The sequence below is a fragment of the Lolium rigidum genome, chromosome 3 (assembly GCF_022539505.1).
Source record: "Lolium rigidum isolate FL_2022 chromosome 3, APGP_CSIRO_Lrig_0.1, whole genome shotgun sequence".
Lineage (NCBI taxonomy): Eukaryota > Viridiplantae > Streptophyta > Magnoliopsida > Poales > Poaceae > Lolium > Lolium rigidum.
This window is the reverse complement of record NC_061510.1, coordinates 272,125,055-272,131,680: the sequence shown is the minus strand read 5'-3', so window position 1 is coordinate 272,131,680 and position 6,626 is coordinate 272,125,055. Positions and strand designations below refer to the sequence as shown.

At 48.7% G+C, this 6,626-nt stretch overlaps 1 pseudogene; it reads left to right on the top strand.

The window, feature by feature from the left end:
* Window positions 1-3,241: 3,241 nt before the first annotated feature.
* LOC124696533 lies at window positions 3,242-4,351 on the top strand (annotated as a pseudogene).
* The last annotated feature ends 2,275 nt before the right edge of the window (window positions 4,352-6,626 follow it).

Below are 6,626 nucleotides of genomic sequence, written 5' to 3'. Positions count from 1 at the left end.
TACAGACTCATATTCATTAAGGATGAGATTACTATCTTGAATTTGGCAATTTGCTGCCTGATAGCAACGTGGTATAACAATCTGGCATCTCTATCTTTCAAGTGCTCAATTGCTATTTATTCAGAAGTAGATGTGGGATTTTCCAAATCAAGTAATTCATGTGCAATTGCCATTGTAACAAGTTTTCACACGTGGTCTGTTTCACCACTTCCTACAAATCTTCTGTATTCTTCATGTATCTAATCTGCTGTGTATCTAAGCTGCTGTTTAATGACATTATAACTGTTTATAATGACTCAATTAGCAATGAACATGTTTTTTTTTTGATAAAGATGAACATGTATATATGTAGCTCAATAGAGTCAGTTGCCTTCTTTCGTCATTCAGCAATCTGAGGCACTTCATCTTATTTATCAGAGACACTTTTTTTTCTTTTTCAGTATTATGGTAATTGTGTGCGTGCTAATTCGCCGATCTACATAGCCAGCAGTAGAAGATTGGTACATAATGGCATGCAGAATGAGATAGATGTAGCGGGTCAACTTGGTAGGCATTTTTATATGAGGTTGATGTTCATGTTTATGCAGCATGTGTAGCACCGTACCTTCTTAAAAGCTAAGTTGGATACATGCAAAATTATCTTTGCTGAAAGAAACATTTATTGTTGGATTAGTAAATTTGATCTGAACCGAGTTTGTTGTACAAAGATATGTGTGTGGTCGAAAAGTAAATTCCACTCTATGATAATAAACATAGTCAAGTAAAAAATGGGCTTTTATAACACTATGTTGCTTCCAATATAGATATCCGTTGCCTTTACACTTTCAGAATCTAAATGTGCAATGCCCACACTTCGAACACTGTTTCATTCACAATTATCTTATTTATCCTTTTCCAGAAAGAGTTATTTTTCTTATCTTTACCAAGTGCACTAATATGTATAAGTTTGTTGTTTACAATATAATTTGCTACTGATCCGCAGCAACGCGCGGGGAATGGTCTAGTATTCAAAAAATGCAAATCAAATGTTCGAATAGCCCGGATTTGGTATTTTCATCCCCTCTTCCTCCAGATCAACAGAAGTCCAAGGAAGTAAGAGCATCTCCAGTCGCGTCTCCAAAACCGTTCCCAAAGCGCGTCGGATTGAACGTTTGGGGGACGTGTTTTGTTCGTGCCGCGTTTGGGGACGTCGCTTCCCAGCCGCGTCTCCCAAACGCCGCCAAATATTTTTTAAAGTTTTTTTAACACACAACCATTTATTATCAAATATAGCATAGGAATAAATATGTTTGTGGAGATTATTTTCAAATTAAAATACAACAAAAAATAAAACCACTAAATAAATGTAATAAATAGGGTTAGATCAAGGTGCCGCGGCATTTTCTTTGATCCTCCACAAATGCTCAACGAGATCAGCTTGAAGTTGATCATGAACATTGCTGTCAGTCTGTCACGGATCTCTGCATGCATGGCGAGGAAATCAGCAAAATCGGCCGGCACCTCATGATCAACCTCCGCAAGCGGGCCCTCACACTCGTAGGAACCAACATGTGTCCTGGCATGATTCTTGCGGTCATCTTCGATGATCATGTTGTGCATGATCACACAAGCCTGCATCACCTCCCACATTTGGTCGTGAGACCAGCTTAGAGCAGGGTACCGGACAATGGCAAATTGTGCTTGAAGCACACCAAATGCCCGCTCGACATCCTTCCTGCAAGCCTTCTGTCGCGTAGCAAAGTGGGAATTCTTCACACCTGATGGATTCGAGATTGTTTTGACAAAAGTTGCTCATTTGGATATATACCATCGGCTAGATAATATCCTTTGGTATATTGGTGGCCATTGATCTCATAGTTGCATGGTGGAGCATGCCCTTCCACTAGTCTACTGAACACCGGAGACTGCTGCAACACGTTGATGTCATTGTGTGATCCCTCCATGCCAAAGAAAGAATACCAAATTCACAGGTCATAATCTGCCACAGCTTCAAGCACCACACTGCAATATCCATGATGCCCTTTGTATATACCTTGCCAAGAAACGGGCAGTTCTTCCATGACCAGTGCATGCAATCGATGCTTCCAAGCATTCCAGGAAATCCTTTGGCAGCATTTTGTGACATGATCCTTGTAGTCTCTTCCTCAGTTGGCCCTCTCAAGTAGTATTTGCTAAACTTTCCTACCACAGCTCGGCAAAACTTGTACATGCACTCAATGGCAGTAGACTCACTCATGCGAAGGTAGTCGTCCTGTGTATCGGCAGGTGCTCCGTATGCAAGCATCGTCATGGCGGCGGTGCACTTCTGAATCGACGAGAACCCGACAACGCCTACAACGTCGAGCTTGAGCTTGAAGTAGGGGTCGAACTCTTGAACGCCGTGGAGGATATTCATGAACAGACACTTGCTCATCCTGGTACCGGCGCCGAAAATTGTCTTCATGTGTTGCACCATCTGCGAAATAGTCGTTGTGCAGCATGGTATGCCTCTCCATCCTCTGCCGGGGCTTGGACTTCTTTCTCCCCGGCCTTGATCCTCCGCGGCACGGCCTCTTCCTCTTCTCCTCCTCGGCGTCAAGCATGTCCTGGAGGGACGCGATGATCAAAAAATGCTCCCGGAGGTCGTCGTCGAAGGCTTGCTCGTCCTCCAGCAGCAGGGCAAGCATCTCGTCGTCGCTATCCATGTCTGAAGCAAAATCAATGGTTAAAATTGCGTCGAGTCAGACGACGCAACGAATAGCGGTTAATCGCGCCTACCTGGCAAGTCGTCGAGCACCTTGTGTGCGCGGAGGTGGGGAGGATTTGACGCCGCGTTCTGGGACGTGATGGCGAAGCGGCGGCGGCGGAACGACCAACGGAAGCGCAAGCCGCGACGATGGTGCCGAATCTCAGAAGAGATCAGACGCCGAAAAGGCCGGCAAATCCAGTGGCGGTGGAGGGGTGGGAGGCGCGGGAAGGAAGGAGCGACGAGAAAAGAAGGCGCGAATCAACGGTTTATGTAAATAGTCGCCGACATGTGGGAGCCCGCCTCGCTTTTCATTGTGTCCGGCGTACCCGGAGCGTCCCCTGTGGGGCGGGGACGGGCTCGGGGCGCCGGACACTGTATCAGAGCGCGCCGGACAAAAAAGAGCTTTAGAGGACGCGGCTGGAAGCATTTTTTCGTCCGACGCGCACCAAATCGTTTTGGGAGTCGGTTTGGGAGACACGACTGGAGATGCTCTAAGGAACCGCCACCCAGGCCATGGCAGCCACCGACATGAGCCACTCAGTCGCCCGCTAGACCAGCTTTGGACCCCGCCTGGCATCCGCCATATTCTCCGCCTCGAACGCCGATGGTGCAGACGGCAACGCCGCCTTCTCCCCTCTCTCCCTCCACGTCATGCTCAGCTTCATCACCGCCGGCGCCGATGGCGACACCCGCGACCAGCTCGCCTCCACACTTGGATTCCGGGGTCCCGGCGAAACCGACGGCCTACACGTGCTCACTGAGCATGTGGTGCAACTCACGCTCGCCGATGCGTCTGGCGCCGGCGGCCCATGCGTCGCCTTTGCAAACGGTGTCTTCGTCGACGCTTCACTGCAGCTCAAGCCGTTGTTCAAGGAGATCGCGTTGGGGAAGTACAAATCGGAGACCCACTCCGTCGACTTCAAAACTAAGGTGATCCTTTTTTTTCGTGCTTATGAACTATTATCTCCGTTCTAAAGTAGTAGTGTTTGGTTAGTTTTGTGAACAAAGGTACCTTTTTGGTAGGCCTGTAACTGGGAGCGGGCTGCCCACGGTGCCGCCAGCCCAAGCCCACTTTACTCACTAAGTGCACACCCACGGGCACGAACACTAATCCTGGAGGACAGTCGCGGTCCGTCCGCTACCGCCGCCCCGCGCCGAATCCTCTCCATGGCGACGGAGGCGGGCGCCATGCCTCGAAGAACTGCCGACTGCCGCGGCCCCATCCCTCCGCTCCCCCTCAACTCCTCTTATTTGACCGCTTGCATCCCGTCCCTCTGAGCATCCGGCGAGATCCGTGGGGAGCAGCCGATGCTTCTTCACGCGTCTCCACGGCCGTCGACCTGGCGTGGCGGACGCAGCTCCTCTGTCCCGGCGTCGCTGGACTGTCGATGCCCGCGGACGCGCCTTCAACCTCCGCCCCGGCGATGCTCGGCGATCTAGCGTGGCCCCAACGCGGCGCGGCCGCCCTACACCTGCGCCCCCGGCGGCGGCGTGTTGTTTTGGTACTGTTCGTTGGTACTGTTCCTTCCTGTACTAGGCGTCTAGGCTGAGCGGGGCATTCGGCGCTGGCTTTTCACTCGTGAGACGCTGTCGGGTTTAATCGGGCCGGCGGACGGCCGCTAGGCGATTTACACAAAATAACGCTTTTCTGAAACTATAACATAGACTGATACTTCAGTCAAACTATTTCACATATCTAATTCTTTTATGTGGCGCCCCTCACATCGGCCACATCTTACTGTGTGGCGTCCATGCGAGCAGCGCCACTCGCCCATCCGACGTGGCATCCTCGGCGCTGAGGTGTGCAACGATCTGACGTGGCAGGATGTGTGGCGCCGCTCACATCGGCGCCACACATCCACTTATAATTGCCTAGAACCTACTGTAAGACAATTCTCCTGGGACTTAGCCGTTTTGGCGAGCCTGTTTGTGTGGCGCCGATGCCACGGGCGCCACAATTCACAGTGTGGCGCCGATGCCAGCGGCGCCACACAAACAGGCTCGTCAAAGCGGCTAAGGACTAAGCGTCCGGAGCCCCTGGATGTTTTCGACATATAAGTTGCATTGTGTGGCGCCCGTGTCGTCGGCGCCACACTGTGAAGTGTGGCGCCCATGACGTCGGCGCCACACAATGACTTTTGCTAATCCATGAAAATTTCTACCTTATTTCAACAGTTTTCAATACAACAATAGCAATTTCATACACACATCATACACATAGCACACATCATAGCTCACATCGTAGCACATAGATTCAAACAACACGTAGTAATAGACATGGTTCGAAATTACATGTAGTTCACAACACGTAGCAATGACATAGAGTTTAGAACACGTAGCAATGGAGATAGAGTTCACAACACAAATCCATCTATCCTCGACGTGTCGTCCTCACGGGTTGCTTCCGGACGGCCATCATTTTCGTCCGCTGCCGTGGCTCTTGTTGCTGCGGCTCCTCCCGCTGTTCCCCAACTCCACCAGTGCTCCAACACCGTAAGCGCCTTAAGCCAACACCAATGGGCCAGCTTCCCACCACTGTCAGCAAAGAGAGTCCTCGACAGCATGTACCACAAGTACACACGGGTGTACGTCCTGATAGTGTCCTCGTTGGCCCCTTCCGAGCATTCTCCAAAGTTAGTCCTGATCCAAGAGAAAGATGCGCCAGCGGGAGTTCTCTCCTTTGGATCTTCTGGCGGCGGAGGAGCCATGCCAATAAGGTCCTCCATCTGTCCGCGCCAGCCATCAGAAGCTGTCAACACCCGGATTTATAAGTCCAGATGCCTGTTATGCCATACATCGCAATCCCAGGAATATTGTTGTTGCGAGACATAATAGTTGAATATCATAAGTCATCATTCATTACATATCATAGTCGTCTTACAAATAGATCACATGATCCAATATTACAATAATAGTTGAACTATTGTTTCAACACACATCACAAATACATAGCAGAAGCGTAGTAGTAGTAGTGGACTATCTAATCCACAGGCCAACGTCTGACGTCAGAAGATTCCCTAGTTGTCGTAGACATCTTGGTTGCCGTCATCTTGATAGTTCTGCTCATCTTCATAGTCTGGCCATTTGAATAGCCAGGGACAAAGCCGTGAGTACTTTTAAAGTACTCGCAAACTAATACTAATGTAAGTACTAACAATTCTAGTAAGGGGTGCTAAGCTCTAGTTTTTTTTGCATAAAGCCAATTTTAGTTCACAAGTATTTGAGAAAAACTCATTCAAGTGCTAGACTAACTCAAGTGGGAACATTAGTGTCATTCCCACAACATTGCTGTTATTCAAAGTCAAGTCACAAATTCACCATTCAATCACCATCATTTTCAAAACTTTGACATCGGAAACTGTATGACCTTTCCAACCGTCCGTAACCGTGGACGCGGCTATTCGAATAGATTTACACTCTGCAGAGGTTGCACACTTGTGCCACAACATTTGATTTCATCCGTCGGGATTACCCCGAATCATCGTAACACGATACGCGGATCATCAACCATAACCTTTCACTTACAAACCCTAGTATGAGCACCTCTCCCCATGAGTTTGGCCTCCCAGTGAAGACCAACTGTCAACCTGGGAACTGCACAGGGCTTGGCCGTACAATTCACCTCAATTCACATCATTTCTCAACAACGGAGGCAGCCTCGGCATAACCCCTATGACATGTGTTCAGAGGGAACCCATACTAAGATGCATAAACTTCCAGTTAAGCTCTACCCATAATCAGGTATTGTGGGGGTACTCAATATTGGGAAGGTATCGCATTCAAACCAACATCAGTTTTATATCAAAAATCACCATCTTCTCTTGGTCATATTCACCTTCAAAAATCATTCAATGAAATGACTTCATCATTTCAAGGTTTCAAACTTGTTTCAAAGTCA